Below are 22,304 nucleotides of genomic sequence, written 5' to 3' on the forward strand. Positions count from 1 at the left end.
AGTGGCGTCCACACGTAGCTGCCTTTATTTTTCCTCATCTGTACTGTGGATGGTCCACATGGCGAGCCGTCGCACATGAGCAGTACATTTTTTAAAATCATTGTTTTCCCATGTCATCACATAGTGATGCATTGTCATTGTCATTGCAATGTCATTGTGGAAGGGCCGCGGATCGGAGGCTTCCATTGACTTCAATAGAAGCAGTCTGTGTGGAATATGTGCCAAAATATAACATGCTGCAAATTTTCTGGACAAAATTTCAGGACCAAGACAAATCGTCTTCTCTGGTAGGAAAACATCTTATGTTTTCGAAGTTCTTAAAGGGGTTGTCCCGTGGCAGTAAGTGGGTCTATACACTTCTGTATGGCCATATTAATGCACTTTGTAATGTACATTGTGCATTAATTATGAGACATACAGAAGTTATCAAAAGTTATTCACTTACCTGTTCCGTTGCTGGCGTCCTCGTCTCCATGGTTGCCGTCTAATTTTCGCCGTCTAATGGCCAAATTAGACGCGCTTGCGCAGTACGGGTCTTCTGCTTTTCTCAATGGGGCACCGTGTAGCTCCGTGTAGCTCCCCCCGTCACGTGCCGATTCCAGCCAATCAGGAGGCTGGAATCGGCAATGGACCGCACAGAAGCCCTGCGGTCCACCGAGGGAGAAGATGCCGGCGGCCATCTTCAGCAGGTAAGTAAGAAGTCACCGGAGCGCGGGGATTCAGGTAAGCGCTGTCCGGTGTTCTTTTTTAACCCCTGCATCGGGGTTGTCTCGCGCCGAACGGGGGGGGGGGGGTTGGAAAAAAAAAACCCGTTTCGGCGCGGGACAACCCCTTTAAGTGGAGATCACTTTAGTTTACAAAGAACTAAATCCCTCTGGAGAAACTACCAAAAATATTAAAAGACAGGAATTAGGTTTACCTGTTAATTCCTTTTCTGGAGTCATCCTGACAGCATACACATGGAGGATGTCCACTGGACCCCTGTTGGGACAGGAAGCGGAAAAACATACAAAAGGCACCTCCCGCCACCAGCTCACCAGTGTGTACCAAATAACTACAGTGACCCGGCTTTGCTTAATCACTCATTTTTAATAACGAAACTTATAGTACAATACGTTACTTCACGTAGAGAAGGATAACTGAAGGGGAGGGAAAAGCCCCTATGCTGTCAGGATGACTCCAGAAAAGGAATTAACAGGTAAACCTAATTCCTGTCTTCCCCTCGTCATCCTGACAGCATACACATGGAGGAATACCAACAATCACGGGCTTTAGGGAGGGACCACTGCTTGCAGAACTTTCCGCCCAAAGGCAGTGTCCCGGCTGGCCCCCACGTCCAGACGGTAGTGTTTTACAAACGTATGGGTGCTTGACCATGTGGCGGCTCTGCAAATCTGGTCGGTTGTCGCCTGGGCTCTCTCCGCCCAGGAACAGGCGACCGCCCTAGTAGAATGGGCTCTAACTTCGCCCGGGAGTGGGATCCCTTGGGATCTGTATGCCTCTTCTACGGCCCTCCTGACCCACCGCGCTAGGGAGTCCTTAGTAGCGGCCCCTCCTCTGCGTGGACCCTGAAATTGAATGAAGAGGTTATTAGATTTCCTAAAGGTATGTGAGACCTCTAAGTACTTCAGAACTGCTCGTCTCACGTCTAGGTTATGGAACCTCTGTTCCGTAGTGTTCCGGGGTTCCTGGCAGAAGGAGGGAAGTACTATTTTTTGCTCTCTGTGAAAGTCCGTAAGGACTTTCGGTTGAAAGAAGGGGTCGGGTCTAAACTCTATCTTGTCCGGGAAGATGGTCATATATGGGGTTTTTATAGAGAGAGCTTGGATTTCCCCGATCCGCCTGGCGGATGTAATGGCCACTAGGAAGGCAACCTTATATGAGAGGGTCTTAACTGAGAGTTCTTCCAGGGGCTCGAAGGGATGTGCGCAAAGGGCCTGTAAAACAAGATTCAGGTCCCATGGGGGCATGGTTCTTCTTATAAAGGGGTGAAGTCTAACTGCTCCTTTAAGGTATTTTTTGACTAGCCTATGGTCGGCTAACGGGAAGTCAAAGAAGGCTCCTAGGGCGGCCACCTGGACCTTAAGGGTACCAGGTTTTAGGCCCATGTCCAGTCCATCCTGAAGGAACTCTAGAATCTTATTAATGTCTGGTTGTTGGAGGTCGTGAATACTGTGCCCCAACCACTTAGAGAAGGTGTCCCACACCCTGGTGTATATGTTCCTGGTGGACTCTTTGAGACTCTCACATAAGGTGGTGGTCACCCTCCCTGATAGGCCCTGGTTCAGATATTTTACCCGCACAGCTTCCAGGCCGCTAGTCTGAACTGTCGGGTTTTTGGGCAAATCAGGGGACCCTGTTGTAGGAGGTCGTCTCTCCACGGCAGATGTAGGGGCTCCTGTGTTGATAGAGCGGCCAGGAGCGGGAACCAAGGTCTCTTGGGCCAGAATGGGGCTACCAGGATAACGGAGCCCGGGGACCCCTGGATCTTCTTTAGAACCCGAGGGATCAGGGGAATAGGTGGGAAGGCGTATGTCAGGTCCCATTCCCATGCTTGGGATAGTGCGTCTATTCCCAGGGAGCCCCCGTCTGCCCCCCTGGAAAAGAACCGGGGACACTTGTTGTTCTCCCGAGAGGCAAACAAATCCACCTTTGGAGTCCCCCATCTTTCTGTAATCAGTTGGAATGCCTCTGGATGTAGTGCCCACTCCCCAGGGTCTATTCTCCTGCGGCTGAGGTAGTCTGCCATGGTGTTCTCTGGGCCCCTTACGTGGAACGCTGAAACGGAAGGCATCCGCTGCTCTATCCACCCGAGCACTTTCGCCGCCAGGTCTTGTAGTCGGGGGTTCCGCGTGGATCCCTGGTGGCGAATGAGGGACACAGTTGTTATGTTATCCGAGAATATTTTAATGGGTCTACCCCCGATCTCTGTCTCGAGGTCACGGATGGCCCTCCCGACCGCGCAAAGCTCCTTGTAATTGGAGGATTGAGTGGCCTCTTTCTGGTTCCAGACCCCCTGGACATAGCGACAGCCTAAGTGGGCCCCCCAGCCAGTTGCACTCGCGTCAGTGAAGATGGATACTGGGGATGCCGGGTCCCAACTTGTGGACCTGGCGAGGTTGGAGATAGACGTCCACCACCCCAAGGAGGACCTTACTTTGTGAGTGAGGGTGACTTCCTGATCCAGGGAAGCTGGAGATTTGTCCCAGTTGCTCAGGATAAAGTCCTGGAGAGTTCTACCATGTAACTGGGCCCACGGGACTACTCCAATACAGGCTGTCATGAGACCGAGGACCCTCATGCCTCTCCTAAGGGAAATCTGGGAGGCTAACGAAAGTGCCCGGCTTTCGTCTTGGATCATTTTTTGCTTTTCTAGCGGGAGGGAGGAGCACTGGTGGTGTGAGTCCAGGATAACCCCTAGGAACTTTTTGCTTTGTTCGGGCTGAAGATTGGATTTGTCGAAGTTAATGATCCAACCTAGCGACTCGAACAGGCGGAGGGTGAGGTTGACCCGGTGCTGGAGTTCCGAGGGTGATCCTGCTATAAGCAGGAAATCGTCGAGGTATGGGACAATTAGTACTTTGTCCGTCCTTAGTGCTGCTACCATCTCCAATACTAGCTTGGAGAATACCCGAGGTGCGGAGGAAATCCCGAACGGCAGGCATGCGAATTGGTAATGTGAGACTGACCCTTCCATCATCAGGGCGAATCGAAGAAGCTGTTGGGAGTCTGAGTGTATAGGAATATGATAATAGGCGTCTTTTAAGTCCACCGTGGCCATGACGCTATCTGGTGTGATTAGGGGGATCGCTGATCTTACTGATTCCATTTTAAATCTTCGGTATGTTATAGATTTATTCAGGTATTTCAGGTTGATTATAACTCTGTAGGCCCCGTTAGGCTTCTTAATAAGAAACAAGGGGGAGTAGCAGCCTTTGAACCGTTCCTCTACGGGAACTGGGATAATGGCCCCCAGGGATAGCAGGTCCCGTACCCCCGACTGGAGGGCCCGGGCCGACGCGGGTGACTGGCAGGGGGTAACCACGAACCTCCGGGGAGGGGGGGCGGAAAGCTCAATGGTGTAGCCCTCTGAGACCAGGCGAAGGGCCCAGGGATTGGAGGTTATTTCGCTCCATCTATTGGCGAACCCCCTAAGTCTGCCCCCCACCTGCCGGATCCCGATGGGCGGATTCTCACCCTTTCCGCCTTTGGGGTAAGACCAGCGTCCGGTTTTCCCCTTCCCCCTGTATGTTCTCGGGGGGACAAAGGGAGGAGGGTAGGAGGAGGAAGGCCGCTTGACGGGTCTGTCTGCTGGTAGCCCCTGACTTTTGTCTGAGGCCTTCTCCAGGAGTGTATCCAGGGAAGGTCCGAAGATGCGATGTCCCTGGAAGGGCAAAGAGCAAAGCCTGTTCTTGGAGGCATTGTCCCCTGTCCAGGCTTTTACCCAGACGGCCCTCCTGGCTGTGTTCGAAAGTGCCGCCGACCGGGCCCCGAACCTTACTGACTCCATCGAGGCGTCCGCCAGGAAGCCGGTGGCCTGTTGGAGGAGGGGAAGGCAGTTGGCGATATCTTCCCTCGAACCCCTTTGCGAGACCAGGGCCTGGAGTTGGTCTAGCCAGACCGTCATGGATCTCGCTACCGACGTGGCCGTAATGTTGGTCTTCATGGTGAGGGCCGCCGACTCCCAGGCCTTCTTCATTGCCGCATCCACTCGTGAATCCAGTGGGTCCCGCAACTGGGAGATGTCCTCAAAAGGGAGGGCAGCCTTCTTCGAGACCCTGGCGACCGCCAAATCCACCTTCGGGACGGTGCCCAAGAATTCAATGTCTTCCGGGGTGAAGACCATACGCTCTCTAAACTCCTTAGACAGGAAAAACTTGCGTTCTGCCTGTTTCCACTCGGTCAAGATGAGCTGTTTTAGGATATCGTTGACCGGGAATGATGGTTTGGGCTCAGGTATGAGTCCCCGGAACAGGGTATCCTGGAGGGATGGCTGCTGTGGTGCCTGTTCCTCCACCTGCATGGTGTGACGGACCGCTGTTAGTAGCTGCCCCAGATCCGCCGATGCGAAGAAGTACTTCCTCGTTTCTTCCATGGGCGGTATGGATTCTGAGGGGGAATCCTCTAAGAACCCTTCCTCCGAGTCTGATTCTTCTATCCGTGACCGCCTTACCCTTTTCGTGGGGGGCGGAACGGAAAGAGACGAGAGAGAGGCCTCGATCTCCTCGCGGATCATTGCTCGGATGTCTGATATGCCCGAGGGGCCTTCCTCCCGGACCACCTTCTCTGTGCAGGCTGCGCATAAGGGTTTGGTGTGTCCCTCGTCCAGTCGCCGCAGGCAGACTGGGCACTTGCGCACGCGCTTCTTGGCCTCTCTGCTCTTTTGTGCTTCTCTGTCCTAAGAGACGGAGACAGCAGAAAAAGGGGGGGTTTTCCAGCACCTGACCCTTCGTTACCCCTGGTGTGAGCCCCCGGAGGTTTACTCACCAGCGGGTTGCTCTCCGTGTCCTCTCTGGCCGACATCTTTACTTAGGTGCAGACCGAAGACATGTGGGGAATCCTGCTTTCTCCTTTTCTTCTTTTTTTTTTTTTTTTTTTTGATTTTCAAATTTGGCGCCTTTTTCCACTGAGGCCCCGCCCCCCCGTGACGCGGCCGTGCTGACGTCATGCCGCCGCGCCGGACCCGGGGGATACACTCTGCGTCGGCTCTGAGGAGGGCGCATAGATGGCCGGGGACGTCGGATCGAGCGCAACCGCCGCGCGCTCGACCCCCCCCCCCCCCCCCTCGCTGGCATACCTGCTCACGCCGACAGAGGATCGCTGGAAGCCAGGGTCCCGGGCCGACGTCCAGAGCGGGTGCCTGATCCGGAGGAGGCTTCCAAGCCCTGCAGGTACGGGCTGTATCTTCCCAGTGCGACAACCCCACTGGGCAGCGCGCTAGGGAAGGGTTCCCCGCAGGGAACGTGGTGCTGGTTTTGGATCCTGCGGGTGAGGGTCCCCACGTAGGGTCTCACCCGCGCAAGCTCTGCCAGCCCGACCAGAGAGTCGTCCCCCCACGGGCGGACAGGCTGCATAGGAATTTTCTTCTTTCTTCTTGCCTCCAGCATACCCCTGGAGGCTTCCGCTTGGACTGTCCTGTAGGGACAGGAAGACACTGGTGAGCTGGTGGCGGGAGGTGCCTTTTGTATGTTTTTCCGCTTCCTGTCCCAACAGGGGTCCAGTGGACATCCTCCATGTGTATGCTGTCAGGATGACGAGGGGAAAATAACTTTTATTTCCAGAATTAAAATGGTGTACAGAGCCCACTACCTGAACACAATTATGTGATGCTAAACAGAGAACCTGCTAATTTTGAAACAGGTTTATGTGAATGCAGACTGCAGGTATAAGGTTTCCACCCTCGGTGTTAATACTTTTAATACTTTGTAATATAAGCCCACTGATGCCAGTGTGTCTAACCACCACAGGGTTCCCAATCAATATACCTTACTTATAGGACTGTATAGTCAATTATTCTTGCCTAGTTTTTATTATGAGAGTTCTTTCGGGAATTGGCAGATATATGCTATAACTAGAGATGAGCAAGCACCAAAATGCTCGGGTGCTCGTTTCTCGAGTCGAACGTTCCACGATGCTCGAGGGTTCGTTTCGAGTAATGAACCCCATTGAAGTCAATGGGTGACCCGAGCATTTTTGTATATTGCCGATGCTCGCTAAGGTTTTCATTTGTGAAAATCTGGGAAATTCAAGAAAGTGATGGGAACGACACAGAAACGGATAGGGCAGGCAAGGGGCTACATGTTGGGCTGCATTTCAAGTTCCCAGGTCCCACTATTAAGCCACAATAGCGGCAAGAGTGCCCCCCACCAACAATTTTTACTTCTGAAAAACCCTCATTAGCAAGGCATACCTTAGCTAAGCACCACACTACCTCCAACAAAGCACAATCACTGCCTGCATGACACTCCGCTGCCACTTCTCCTGGGTTACATGCTGCCCAACCCTCCCGCACGACCCAGTGTCCACAGCGCACACCAAAGTGTCCCTGCACAGCCTTCAGCTGCCCTCATGCCACACGCTGGCCTCATAGCCACACCACCCTCATGTCTATTTATAAGTGCGTCTGCCATGAGTAGGAACCGGAGGCACACACTGCAGAGGGTTGGCAGGGCCAGGCAGCGACCCTCTTTAAAAGGGGCGGGCGATAGCCCACAATGCTGTACAGAAGCAATGAGAACTCCAATCCTGTGCCACCTCCGCCAGGAGCTGCAAACTTGGGCATAGCAATGGGGAATCCATGTGCCACACAGTATTTATTCTGTCAAGGTGTCGCATAGCTCAATCCACACTCCAAGGGGAAAGCCGTCAGCGCTCTGCCCCCTACCCAAGTCAGTCAGTGCCTTTGTGCCAGACAGGTCAAACACCGCAATGGGAACTAAGTTTGCACCAACAGCATAGGTGGGTCCTAGGAAACCCAAGACATGAACAAAAAATTGATCTGAGCGGCCAAACATGGCAGACTTGCACTGCACCCACGGCATAGGCCTCGGCCCACAGATTCAGCAATCCTAGGCTGGAAGCGGACTTTCACTGCACCCAGGACATAGGCCTCTGCACAAACCCTCAGCAATTGCATGCCTACAGAGGACTCCAATGCTAGCGTAGCTGTGCATGTCTCATTAGCGCTGTATTGCTCCTGCAGTTTGTCCCAATGCAGTGCCCCGGATAGTAGAGCTAACGTCAGATTAAATACAGGTGGGCTTCGGCCCACACTGCATGCCCCAGTCAGACTGGGGTTCTTTATAAGTAGACACAGGCAGGTACAACTCCGTGTGGACCGACAGCATTGGTGGGTCCCAAGAAGCCACTGGCGTTACATAAATATATCCCATTGCATTGCCCAGCATGGCTGAGGTAATGTCAGATTAAACGCAGGTGGGCTTCGGCCCACACTGCATCCCCCAGTCAGACTGGGGTTTTTTTTATAAGTAGACACAGGCAGGTACAACTCCCTAATGTGAAGTCTGTGTGGACCCAAAGCATGGGTGGCTCACTGGAACCCACTGGCGGTACATAAACAAATCCCATTGCAGTGCCCAGCACAGCTGAGGTAACGTCAGATTAAATGCAGGTGGGCTTCGGCCCACACTGCATGCCCCAGTCTGACCGGGGGGTTCTTAATACATAGACACTGGCAGGTACAAATCCGTAATGTGAAGTTCCTGTGGACCCACAGCATGGGTGGCTCCCTGGAACCCATGGGCGGTACATAAATGTATCCCATTGCAGTGCCCTGCTCAGCAGAGCTAACGTCAGATACAATACAGGTGGGCTTCGGCCCACAGTGCATGCCCCAGTCAGACTGGTAATATGTACCTTAACAGTAACCGCGTTGGTGGGAATGTGGTCGCAACTGCGGACCTAGTAGCGCGGTTTTATTTATTTGGTTTTCGGAATGTGGCCATGATTAAGTGGGCCGTGGCGGGGGGATGGTGGGGGGGCCCTCTTGTTGTGCCGTTAAAGGTGAAATTCTTGGACTGCCACCAGACGGACCAATGCAAAGGTATTTGCCAAGAATGTTTTCATTGTTGGAGGAGGAGGGGGATGTTTTTGAGGCACTACGTGTCCTCTCCATGTGTCCGTGGTTATATGTATCTTAACAGTAACCGCCTTGGTGGGAAATGGCCTCGCCGCGATCATGTCTTTGGGAAGCCTCCGTTTCCACACCCCAGGGACATAGCATTAGCAGCGGTATAGACAGAGCCCAGAATTACTAACATTTCAGCGGTACCATTAGGGACAGGACCCAGTAACATATCACTAGCAGCAGTATAGGGGAGCACAGTATTAGTTCCATTTCAGTAGTAGTAGTAGTCAAGACAGGCCCCAGTAACATATCACTAGCAGCAGTATAGGGGAGAACAGTATTAGTTCCATTTCAGTAGTAGTAGCAGTCAAGACAGGCCCCAGTAACATATCACTAGCAGCAGTACAGGGGGAGCACAGTCTTAGTTCCATTTCAGTAATAGTAGCAGTCAAGACAGGCCCCAGTAACAATTCCGAAGCAACACTATAGGGGTTAAACAGTATTAGTTCCATTTCAGTAGTAGTAGTAGTAGCAGTCAAGACAGGCCACAGTAACATTCCCGTTGCAGCACTTTAGGGAGATAACAGTCTCTTTCACATTTCAGTAGTTGCAGTATAGACAAGACCCCAGTTACATTTATGTAGCAAAAGTGTAGGCCAGCCCCACACACCTTGCTGTACCATTTAAGCAGGTAAAGCCCATAAAAATTACTAGGATTACACTGCAAGCGAGGGCCCAAAAAAATTGGTGTACCAACAGTACTAATATACCTCAGAAAAATTGCCCATGCCCAACCAAGAGGGCAGATGAAACCCATTAATTGCTTTGGTTACTGTGGCTTAATTTGTAACTAGGCCTGGAGGCAGCCCAGTTAAAATAAAAATTAGTTCAGGTGCAAGTTTCAACGCTTTAATGAGAATTGAAACATATAAACATTGCTTACAAAAGTAATATGACTGAGCCTTGTGGGCCTAAGCAAAATTGCCCGTTCGGCGTGATTACGTGAGGTTTCAGGAGGAGGAGCAGGAGGAGGAGGATGAATATAATACACAGATTGATGAAGCTAAAAGGTCCCCGTTTTTTATGGTGATAGAGAACGATGCTTCCATCCGCGGGTGCAGCCTACGTATTGCTTAGGTATCGCTGCTGTCCGCTGGTGGAGAAGAGAAGTCTGGGGAAATCCAGGCTTTGTTCATCTTTATGAGTGTAAGCCTGTCGGCACTGTCAGTTGACAGGCGGGTACGCTTATCCGTGATGATTCCCCCAGCCGCACTAAACACCCTCTCTGACAAGACGCTAGCCGCAGGGCAAGCCAACACCTACAGGGCATATAGCGCAAGTTCGGGCCACGTGTCCAGCTTTGACACCCAGTAGTTGTACGGAGCAGAGGCGTCACGGAGGATGGTCGTGCGATCGGCTACGTACTCCCTCACCATCCTTTTACAGTGCTCCCGCCGACTCAGCCTTGACTGGGGAGCGGTGACACAGTCTTGCTGGGGAGCCATAAAGCTGGCAAATGCCTTGGAGAGTGTTCCTCTGCTGCGCTGTACATGCTGCCTAATCTCCGCGCCTCCCCTGCTACCTGGCCCTCGGAACTGCGCCTTCTGCCACTAGCGCTGTCGGATGGGAATTTTACCATCAGTTTGTCCACCAGGGTCCTGTGGAACCCCTTTCCTCTTCGGGTATGAGAGTGGAAAGGTTCTCCTTATACCATGGGTTGAGCAGTGTGTACACCCAGTAATCCGTAGTGGCCAGAATGCGTCTAACGCTTGGGTCACGAGAAAGGCATCCTAGCATGAAGTCAGTCATGTGTGCCAGGGCACCTGAACGCAACACATGGCTGTCCTCACTAGGAAGATCGCTTTCAGGATCCTCCTCCTCCTCAGGCCATGCACGCTGAAAGGATGACAGGCAAGCAGCATGGGTACCCTCAGCAGTGGGCCCGGCTGTCTCTACTCTCCTCAGGCTCCTCCCCCTCCACCTCCTCTTCCTCCTCCTCAACGCGCTGAGATATAGACATGAGGGTGCTCTGACTATCCAGCGACATACTATCTTCCACCGCCTCCGTTTCTGAGCGCAAAGCGTCTGCCTTTATGCTTTGCAGGGAACTTCTCAAGAGGCATAGCAGAGGAATGGTGGCGCTAATGATTGCAGCATCGCCGCTCACCATCTGGGTAGACTCCTCAAAGTTTCCAAAGACCTGGCAGATGTCTGCCAACCAGGCCCACTCTTCCGTAAAGAATTGAGGAGGCTGACTCCCACTACGCTGCCCATGTTGGAGTTGGTATTCCACTATAGCTCTACGCTGCTCATAGAGCCTGGCCAACATGTTGAGCATAGAGTTCCACCGTGTGGGCATGTCGCACAGCAGTCGGTGCACTGGCAGATTAAACCGACGTTGCAGGGTCCGCAGGGTGGCAGCGTCCGTGTTGGACCAGCTGGGTGCGTCTGATTTTTAAACGTTGCACACGCAGCCGACACGTACACACAGCCCTTAGGACGGACAGAGGCAGGACAAATAGATTTTTTTTCAGTTTTTTTCCACCAAAAGGCAGCACTGCGTATATTCAATGAACATGAGAAGTTTAATAACTGCGCTGTGGCCCTGCTAATGTGTCACAGAACGTGAGGTTAGCAGAGTTATTATAAGTCTGGCAGAGCAGGTATTTTTTTTCCCAATTAAGGAAAGCAAATGGCGAAGCCAGCAGTAAAACGTAGCTGGGTGCGTCTGATTTTTAAACGTTGCACACGCAGCCAACACGTGTCCACAGCCCTTAGGGCGGACAGAGGCAGGTCAAATAGAATTTTTTTCACTTGTTTTACAAGCAAAAGGCCGCACTGCGTATATTCAATGAATAATAACTGTGTTATGGCCCTGCCTACACAATTCTTTCCCTGCAGTATCAATGGAGGGTGCAATGCTCTGCATAGGCGATTTTGAGAAGAAAAAAAATATGCAGCACAGCTAACAGCAGCCAGCACAGTACTGCACACGGTTAAATATGGCCCTAGAAAGGACCGTTGAGGTTCTTGAAGGCTACACTCACTCCTAACACTCTCCCTGCCTATGCAACACTTCTGTCCCTAATGCCGGGTGCAACGCTCTGCAGAGCCGATTTTGAGAAGAAAAAAAATTGCCACTGCTAACAGCAGCCAACACACAGCTATCAGTGGCCCTAATAAGGACCTTTGGGGGTCTTGAAGCCTACACTAACTACCAATTATTTCCCTACAGCAGCTCCGGTACAAACAGCACTGTCCCTCATCTAACTCACAAGGCATCAGAGGCGAGCCGCGGGAGGGGCCGACTTTTATATTAGGCGGACACCTGATCTCCCCAGCCACTCACTGCAGGGGGGTGGTATAGGGCTTGAACGACGCAGGGGGAAGTTGTAATGCCTTCCCTGTCTTTCAATTGGCCAGAAAAGCGCGCTAACGTCTCAGGGAAGGAAGTGAAAGTAACCCGAACACCGCATGGTGTTCGTTACGAATAACGAACATCCCGAACACCCTAATATCCGCACGGATATCAAGTTCGGACGAACACGTTCGCTCATCTCTAATTATGACCTAAGACATCTTAGATATCAGATGAGGATCACAAAGGCTGGTAGTCAGAGGATTTAATGCGGTAAGATAACATTAATCATCTAAGATATGAGGATTTTATTCTTCCTTTGAAGGTTTGATACAACTGGGTCGGTGTTTTACTTAAGAGAACAGAAGTTTGAAGCTTATTGAGTCAGGACTTTATAGGAAGCAATTAAAGCATAAGTTTGCGTTGAGGCCGGAAGGATTAAGTGAATCCATCCGAAAAATCCAAGCTGATTCTTTCTGTAAGAGGCGTTTGTTTAAATTACCTCTGCGACCGTATGATTTCAGTATCTCAATGCCTTGAAATTTCAAAGAGGATAGATCTCCATTGTGTTCTGTCCAAACGTGGTCTGCTAATGGCGTGGATTCATGGCGTTCAATGTTGCCGATATGGCCCTGAACCCTGCGGCGAAACTGCTGTATGGTTTTGCCGATATAATTTTTTGACATAGATCAGGGAAAGTGCTGCTGATGCTGCTGCTATAGGGAGAGGGTTAGGTGTTATATTTGTCTTGAAGAACCCCAACGGTCCTTCTTAGGGCCACATCTGACCGTGTGCAGTACTGTTGAGGCTGCTTTTAGCAGTGTTGCATAATTTTTTTTTTTTTGTATATCGGGCGTGCAGACCATTGCGTCCTCAGTCTGCAGTCATTGTACAGAGTATAGGGGCAGTACCAGTGAGGCAGGGACAGTGGGAAAGGTGAAAGAGATGTACTGTCTATATAGGCAGTGGGCTTTTTAAAAAAAAATTGGGGAAAAATGCTATATTTGGGCTGCCTGTAACAGTCTTCAGTGTACTGCGTGTCTGCTGGGGGTAGTAGTCCTAATTAATACGCAGCTAAGCGTTACAGCAGGCTTGCGCAAAATTATTTCCTGGCTCTGCTGTCTCCGTTACATCACCGCCGTCATAGTGCCAGAGGGAAACAGTATACATAATATACGCTGCATACAGTATCTGTCTGGTGTTTCAGCTCACCATTTAAAAAAATTGAAGCAAAATACTTAAGGCCTACCACTGCCCTTTGGCCACTTGACTGCTTCTGCGCTGTGAATTCCACTAGCTCAGTCATACACACCGACGTCTCACTACAGGCGTGCGCAAAATTGTTTCCTGGCTCTGCTATGTGTTTCGTAAGCGAAGTCAGCCTCCAACCACAGGCCAATAAGCGGCACATTTAATTACAGCGTTCTGTTTCTGCTCTACTCGTAATACACCATGCTGAGGGGTAGGGGTAGGCCTAGATTATGTGGACGCGGGTGAGGACGCGGAGACCCAAGTCAGGGTGTGGGCACAGGCTGAGCTCCTGGTCCAGGTGTATCGCAGCCGACTGCTGCGGGATTAGGAGAGAGGCAAGTTTCTGGGGTCCCCAGATTCATCTCACAGTAGACCTTTATTAGAAACTGAGCAGTGTGAGCAGGTCCTGTCGTGGATGGCCGAAAGTGCATCCAGCAATCTATCGACCACCCAGTCTTCTACGCCGTCCACTGCTGCAACTCTGAATCCTCTGGCTGCTGCTCCTCCTTCCTCCCAGCCTCCTCACTCCTTGAAAATGACACATTCTGAGGAGCAGGCAGACTCCCAGGAACTGTTCTCAGGCTCCTGCCCAGATTGGGCAGCAATGGTTCCTCTCCCACCGGAGGAGCTTGTCGTGGCCGATGCCCAACCTTTGGAAAGTTCCTGGGGTCCGGGGGATGAGTCTGGGGACTTCCAGCAACTGTCTCAAGAGTTTTCAGTGGGTGAGGAGGACGATGACGATGAGACACAGTTGTCTATCAGTGAAGTAGTAGTAATTTCAATAAGTCCGAGGGAGGAGCGCACAGAGGATTCGGAGGAAGAGCAGCTGGATGATGAGGTGACTGACCCCACCTGGTTTGCTAAGCCTACTGAGGGCAGGTCTTCAGAGGGGGAGGCAAGTGCAGCAGCAGGGCAGGTTGGAAGAGGCAGTGCGGTGGCCAGGGGTAGAGGCAGGGCCAGACCGAATAATCCACCAACTGTTTCCCAAAGAGCCCCCTCGCGCCATGCCACCCTGCAGAGGCCGAGTTGCTCAAAGGTGTGGCAGTTTTTCACTGAGAGTGCAGACGACCGACGAACTGTGGTGTGCAAGATTTGTCGCGCCAAGATCAGCCGGGGAACCACCACCACCAGCCTCACCACCATCAGCATGCGTAGGCATATGATGGCCAAGCACCCCATAAGATGGGACGAAGGCCGTTCACCACCTCCGGTTTGCACCACTGACTCTCCCCCTGTGCCCCAACCTGCCACTGAGATCCAACCCCCCTCTCAAGACACAGGCACGGCCGTCTCCCGGCCTGCACCCACACCCTCACCTCCGCTGTCCTCGGCCCCATCCAGCAATGTCTCTCAGCGCAGCATCCAGCCGTCGATAGCGCAACTGTTTGAGCGCAAGGATGCCTCCACGCACCCGCACGCTCAAGCGTTAAACGTGCACATAGCCAAATATCTCCCTGACGGCACATTGGGTGAATTTAGTGGAGCCTGGGATCGAGTCAGAGCCTGGGACCGCTCACGTCCTACCCACCCCCAGAATTGCGGGCCCCAGCTCGGTGCTGGTATCTGCGGCGGTGTATTCTTCCTCCACTAAACCACCCTCCTCCTCCTGCTCCTCCTCCTTCTCCTACGCAACCTCTGTCTCGCAATCAAGATGTCTCAGCAGCATGTCGCCAGCAGTCGGTGTCGCGTGGCGTTGCAGCACATCGGTGGGCAAGCGTCAGCAGGCCGTGCTGAAACTACTCAGCTTAGGAGAGAAGAGGCACACGGCCCACGAACTGCTGCAGGGTCTGACAGGGCAGACAGACCGCTGGCTTTCACCGCTGAGCCTCCAACCGGACATGGTCGTGTGTGACAACGGCCATAACCTGGTGGCGGCTCTGCAGCCTCACGCACGTGCGATGCCTGGCCCACGTCTTTAATTTGGTGGTTCGGCGCTTTCTGAAAAGCTACCCACGCTTGTCAGACCTGCTCGGAAAGGTGCGCCGCCTCAGCGCACATTTCCGCAAGTCCAAGACGGATGCTGCCACCCTGTGGACCCTGCAACATCGGTTTAATCTGCCAGTGCACCGACTGCTGTGCGACGTGCCCACACAGTGGAACTCTACGCTCCACATGTTGGCCAGGCTCTATGAGCAGCGCAGAGCTATAGTGGAATACCAGATCCAACATGGGCGGCGTAGTGGGAGTCAGCCTCCTCAATTCTTTACAGAAGAGTGGGCCTGGTTGGCAGACATCTGCCAGGTCCTTGGACACTTTGAGGAGTCTACCCAGATGGTGAGCGGCGATGCTGCAATCATTAGCGTCACCATTCCTCTGCTATGCCTCTTGAGAAGTTCACTGCAAAGCATAAAGGCAGACGCTTTGCGCTCGGAAACGGAGGCAGTGGAAGACAGTATGTCGCTGGATAGTCAGAGCACCCTCATGTCTATATCTCAGCGCGTTGAGGAGGAGGAGGGGGAGGAGCATGAGGAGGAGGGGGAAGAGACAGCTTGGCCCACTGCTGAGGGTACCCATGCTGCTTGCCTGTCATCCTTTCAGCGTGTATGGCCTGAGGAGGAGGAGGATCCTGAAAGTGATCTTCCTAGTGAGGACACCCATGTGTTGCGTACAGGTACCCTGGCACACATGGCTGACTTCCTGTTAGGATGCCTTTTTCATGACCCTCGCGTTACACGCATTCTGGCCACTACGGATTACTGGGTGTACACACTGCTCGACCCACGGTATAAGGAGAATCTTTCCACTCTCATACCCGAAGAGGAAAGGGGTTCGAGAGTGATGCTATACCCCAGGACCCTTATTGTAAAATTCCCATCCGACAGTGCTAGTGGCAGAAGGCGCAGTTCCGAGGGCCAGGTAGCAGGGGAGGCGAGGAGATCAGGCAGCATGTACAGCACAGGCAGGGGAACAATCTCCAAAGCCTTTGACAGCTTTATGGCCCCCCAGCAAGACTGTCTCACCGCTCCCCAGTCAAGGCTGAGTCGGAAAGAGCACTGTAAAAGGATGGTGAGGGAGTACGTAGCCGATCGCACGACCGTCCTCTGTGACGCCTCTGCCCCCTACAACTACTGGGTGTCGAAGCTGGACACGTGGCCTAAACTCGCGCTGTATGCCCTGGAGGTGCTTGTTTGTCCTGCGGCTAGCGTCTTCTCAGAGAGGGTGTTTAGTGCGGCTGGGGGAATCATCACGGATAAACGTACCCACCTGTCAACCGACAGTGCCGACAGGCTTACACTCATAAAGATGAACAAAGCCTGGATTTCCCCAGACTTCTCTTCTCCACCAGCGGACAGCAGCGGTATCTAAACAATATGTAGGCTGCACCCACGGATAGAAGCATCGTTCTCTATCAACATCAAAAACGGGGACCTTTTAGCTTCATCAATCTGTGTATTATATTCATCCTCCTTCTCTTGCTCCTCCTCCTGAAACCTCACATAATCACGCCAAACGGGCAATTTTTCTTAGGCCCACAAGGCTCAGTCATATTACTTTAGTAAACAATATTTATACGTTTCAATTCTCATTAAAGCGTTGAAACTTGCACCTAAACCCATTTTTATTTTAACTGGGGTGCCTACAGGCCTAGTTACAAATTAAGCCACATTAAGCAAAGCGATTAATGGGTTTCACCTGCCCTCTTGGTTGGGCATGGGCAATTTTTCTGAGGTACATTAGTACTGTTGGTACACCAATTTTTTTGGGCCCTCGCCTACAGTGTAATCCTACTAATTTTTATGGGCTTCGCCTGCACTCATGGTACAGCAAGATGTGTGGGGTTGGCCTACACTTTTGCTACATAAATTTAACTGGGGCCTTGTCTATACTGCAACTACTGAAATGTGAAAGAGACAGTTATCCCCCTAAACTGCGGCAACAGGAATGTTACTGGGGCCTGTCGTGACTGCTACTACTGAAATGGAACTAATACTGTGCTCCCCCTATACTGCTGCTAGTGATATGTTACTGGGGCCTGTCTGGACTGTTACTACTACTGAAATGGAACTAATACTGTGCTCCCCCTATAATGCTGCTAGTGATATGTTACTGGAGCCTGTCCCTAATGCTACCGCTGAAATGTTACTAATTCTGGGCTCTACCTATACCGCTGCTAATGCTATGTCACTGGGGTGTGGAAACGGAGGCTTTCCAAAGACATGATGGTGGCGAGGCCATTTCCCACAACGCGGTTACTGATAAGGTGCATATAACCACGGACACGTGGATAGGACACGTAGTGCCTCAAAACATCCCCCTCCTCCTCCAACAAGGAAAACATTTTTGGCAAATACCTTTGCATTGGTCCGTCTGGTGTCAGTCCAAGAATTCCACCTTTACCGACACAACAAGAGAGCCCCCCACCATCCCCCTGCCATGGGCCACTTAATCCTGGCCACATTCAAATAACCAACTAAATAAAACCGTGCTGCTAGGTCCGCAGTCGCCACCACATTCCCACCAACGCGGTTACTGTTAAGGTACATATTACCAGTCTGACTGGGGCATGCACTGTGGGCCGAAGCACACCTGTATTGTATGTGACGTTAGCTCTGCTGAGCAGGGCACTGCAATGGGATACATTTATGTACCGCTGATGGGTTCCAGGGAGCCACTCATGCTGTGGGTCCACAGGGACTTCACATTAGGGATATGTACCTGCCAGTATCTATGTATTAAAAACCCCGGTCAGACTGGGGCATGAAGTGTGGGCCGAAGGCCACCTGCCTTTAATCGGACGTTACCTCAGCTGTGATGGGCAATGCAATGGGATATATTTATGTACCGCCGTTGTGGGAGAAACACATTGGGTTTCGCTTATAATTGCTAGTGGTCCGGCATAAACTTTTTTCTTGATGTGAACGACGTATACATCACTGAACCTGATCACTGGAGTCTAGGTCACGTCCTGTAACATCCAATTGTCGGACTTATGTCACTTTTTCATCCTCTGATTAGGTTGACGTGTATGCAATAGATTCTGATAATCCTGTCAGATACTTCAAAGAGACCGAATACACTAAATGGCTGAGTCATAACGATACTCAGACTGATCGGTCCATTACTGTTTATGGACAGTGGTATCAATACATTTTTATCGGTTCCACGGGTTTAGTTACGCCCCCCCCCCACGTAGATCGAATAAGTAAGCCACCTGCTATTGTGATGTCATCACTGATGTCATCAACATCGGACGCCCTTGAACATGCCCCAACATGTTCTATAAAGCTGCATTGTGATGTCATTAAGGCTCTATTATGACACGTACAGCTTGGAACCACTAGAGCACGCCAGCCAATTACCATTGGAGTTGGAAGTGGGTAAACATGTACTAGGATATCTTCCTAAGAAGCCACAGCAGCCGGATAAATTGTATGTTCCACCCAACGGCTATTTTATTCAGCCCGCAAGGGGGAAGCAGCGGCCTACAAAATCTAATTCTCTCATTTCCTGATGTCATAGATAGATAGATAGATAGATAGACTGTATGCAATAACCTTGATAGATAGATAGATAGATAGATAGATAGATAGATAGATAGATAGATAGATAGATAGATAGACTGTATGCAATGACACGTACAGCTTGAAACCATAAATACTAGAGCATGCCAGTCATTTACAGTCAGTCTCCATTGGAGTTGGAAGTGGGCAAACATGTACTCGGCCAGTGATGGCGAACCTTTTAGGGACCGAGTGCCCAAACTACAACCCAAAACCCACTTATGTATCGCAAAGTGCCAACACGTCAGGGGGCGGGGCTTATCACAACGTGTGATTTTACCCCCGTCGTTCTAAAAAGGACAAGGCTGTTTCAGAATAGACGGGGTGCAGATTCTGACTGCTTTTTGGACGTGGAAATACTGCAGAATGTCCTCAGCGGAGATGTCTGTGGAAAATTCTGCAGCATTTCCGCATCTAAAAAGCAGTCAAAATCTGCACCCGGTCTATTCTGAAAGAGCCCTACCCATTTCTGCCACATGTACACAGCGGTAATAGTGACACCTTCACCCCAGCGATAATAGTGACATCCCACAGCAGTAATAATAGTGACACTCCCCCCATTAGTAATAAGAGTGACATACCCCAGCGGTCCCCCAGCAGTAATAATGCCCGCTCCCCCCCCCAGCGGTTCCCCCAGCAGTCATAATACCCCCCCCCCAGTGGTCCACCAGCAGTCACAATGCCACCCCCAGCTGTCCGCCAGCAATAATAATGCCCCCCTCCCCCCAAGTGGTTCCCCCAGCAGTCATAATGGCTCCCCCCCAGCGGTTCTCCTGGCAGTCATCATGCCCCCCTTCCCCCACAGAGATTTTCTTGGCAGTCACCATGCCCCCCTCCCCCCAACGATTCTCCCAGCAGTCATGCCTCCGCTCCCCCGCCCGCGATTCTCCCAGCAGTCAGAATGTCTCCCATCCCCCCCCCCAGCGATTCTCCCAGCAGTCAGAATGTCTCCCATCCCCCCCCCCAGCGATTCTCCCAGCAGTCAGAATGTCTCCGATCCCCCCCCCTGCGATTCTCCCAGCAGTCAGAATGTCTCCCATCCCCCCCAGCGATTCTCCCAGCAGTCAGAATGTCTCCCATCCCCCCCAGCGATTATCCCAGCAGTCAGAATGTCTCCCATCCCCCCCCCAGCAATTCTCCCAGCAGTAAGAATGCCCCCCCCCCCCAGCGATTCTCACACAACGGCTATTTTATTCAGCCTGGAAGGGGGAAGCAGCGGCCTACAAAACCTCAGTGGTCGCTGCTACCGTCATCTAGATATATAAAAACGAAGTATGTATGTATGTCTGTCTTCGCAGCAACGCGCGACGGGTACGCTAGTTTTATTATATTTTTCGGTCAAGGGTCCACATAGTCAGTTCTTTCCAAACTAGTTGGACTTCACTGCCTCTGTTAAATTGCCGGTGGGTTCCAGGGAGCCACCCATGCTGTGGGTCCACACGGACTTCACAATAGGGAGTTGTACCTGCCTGTGTCCATGAATTAAAAACCCCGGTCAGGTTGGGGCATGCAGTGTGGGCCGAAGCCCACCTGCATGTAATTTGACATTAGCTTTGCTGTCAAGGGCACTGCAATGGGATATATTTAAGTACCGCCGGTGGCTTCCTGGGACCCACCGATGCTGTCTGTCCACACGGAGTTGTAACTGCATGTGTCCACTACTAAAGAGCCCCAGCCTGACTGGGGCATGCAGTGTGGGCCGATGCCCACCTGCATTAAAGCTGACGTTACCTCAGCTGTGCTGGGCACTGCAATGGGATTTATTTATGTACCGCCGGTGGGTTCCAGGGAGCCACCTATGCTGTGGGTCCACAGGGACTTCACAATAGGAAGTTGTACCTGCCTGTGTCTACTTATAAAAAACCCCAGTGTGACTGGGGCATGCAGTGTGGGTCGAAGCCCACCTGCATTTAATCTGATGTTAGCTCTGCTGTCCAGGGCACTGCAATGGAATACATTTATGTACAGCCGGTGGGTTCCAGGGAGCCACCCATGCTGTGGGTGCACACGGAATTCCCATTGCGGAGTTGAACCTGCCTGTGACTATTTATAAAAAAACCCCGGTCTGACTGGAGCATGCAGACACCTTGACAGAATGAATAGTGTGTGGCACATGGGTTCCCCATTGCTATGCCCACGTGTGCAGCTCCTGATGGTGGTGGCACAGGATTGGATTTCTCATTGCTTCTGTACAGCATTGTGGGCTATCACCCCACCCCTTTTAAAGAGGGTCGCTGCCTGGCCCTGCCAACCCTCTGCAGTGTGTGCCTCCGGTTCCTCCTCATGGCAGACGCACTTATAAATAGACATGAGGGTAGTGTGGCTATGAGGCCAGCGTGTTGCATGAGGGCAGCTGAAGGCTGCGCAGGGACACTTTTCTGTGCGCTGTGGACACTGGGTCGTGCGGAGGGGGGGGGGGGGGTTGGGCAGAATGTAACCCAGGAGAAGTGGCAGCGGAGTTTCATGCAGGCAGTGATTGTGCTTTGTTGGAGGTAGTGTGGTGCTTAGCTAAGGTATGCCTTGCTAAGGAGGGTTTTTCAGAAGTAAAAATTGTTGGGAGGGGGGGGGCACTCTTGCCGCTATTGTGGCTTAATAGTGGGACCTGGGAACTTGAGATGCAGCCCAACATGTAGCCCCTCGCCTGCCCTATCCGTTTCTGTGTCGTTCCCATCACTTTCTTGAATTTCCCAGATTTTCACAAATGAAAACCTTGGCAAGCATCGGCAATATACAAAAATGCTTGGGTCGCCTATTGACTTCAATGGGGTTCGTTACTCAAAACGAACCCTCGGACATCGCGAATAGTTTGTCTCGAGTAATGAGCACTTGAGCATTTTGGTGCTCGCTCATCTCTAGACACATGTCATCTTGAAAATTGATAGAGTTTTCTAGGGAGTGCAAGAAGACAGATTTATTTGGTAATGCACAGGCGCACCTGTATTCTGCCACCGATGCCACGCCTTGTGGCGGGGTGGAGAGGAAGGGGTGCATGTCATAAATGATGCCTACACAAACAGGCAGACACGTGATGGCAGACATCATTGACACACATATGTGACTATTAACCCCTCAGTGACGAAGCCTATTTGCGCCTTAGTGACGGAGCCAAATTTTGGAAATCTGACATGCGTCGTTCAACGTAGCATAACTTTGTAAAGGCTTTACATATCCAAGTGATTCTGACATTGTTTTTTCGCCATATGTTGTACTTCATTTTAGTTGTAAAAAGACACTGATATAATTTGTGTATATTTATTAAAAGCACCAAAATTGGGAAAATTTTGAAAAAATTGTCATTTTTTCACATTTTCAACTGTAATATCTCAAATATGTCCAAACATACTGTACGAATTTTTGATAAGATATATATTTCCATCTGTTTACTTTATTCTGAATGCACATTTGAAAAACTTTTGTGTTTTTTTAACCATTTATAGGATGTACAATTTTAACATTACTTTTCAGCAATTTGTTTTCCTGCACCAAGCCAAGTTTGCAAAGACTCATGAGTGTCAGAATAATAGATACCCCCCCAAATGACCCCATTTTAAAAACTGCACCTCTTAATGTATCCACTGAGGGGTGTTATGAGTATTGTGACCCCACC

The sequence above is a fragment of the Eleutherodactylus coqui genome, chromosome 2 (genome assembly GCF_035609145.1).
Source record: "Eleutherodactylus coqui strain aEleCoq1 chromosome 2, aEleCoq1.hap1, whole genome shotgun sequence".
In the NCBI taxonomy this organism is placed as follows: domain Eukaryota; kingdom Metazoa; phylum Chordata; class Amphibia; order Anura; family Eleutherodactylidae; genus Eleutherodactylus; species Eleutherodactylus coqui.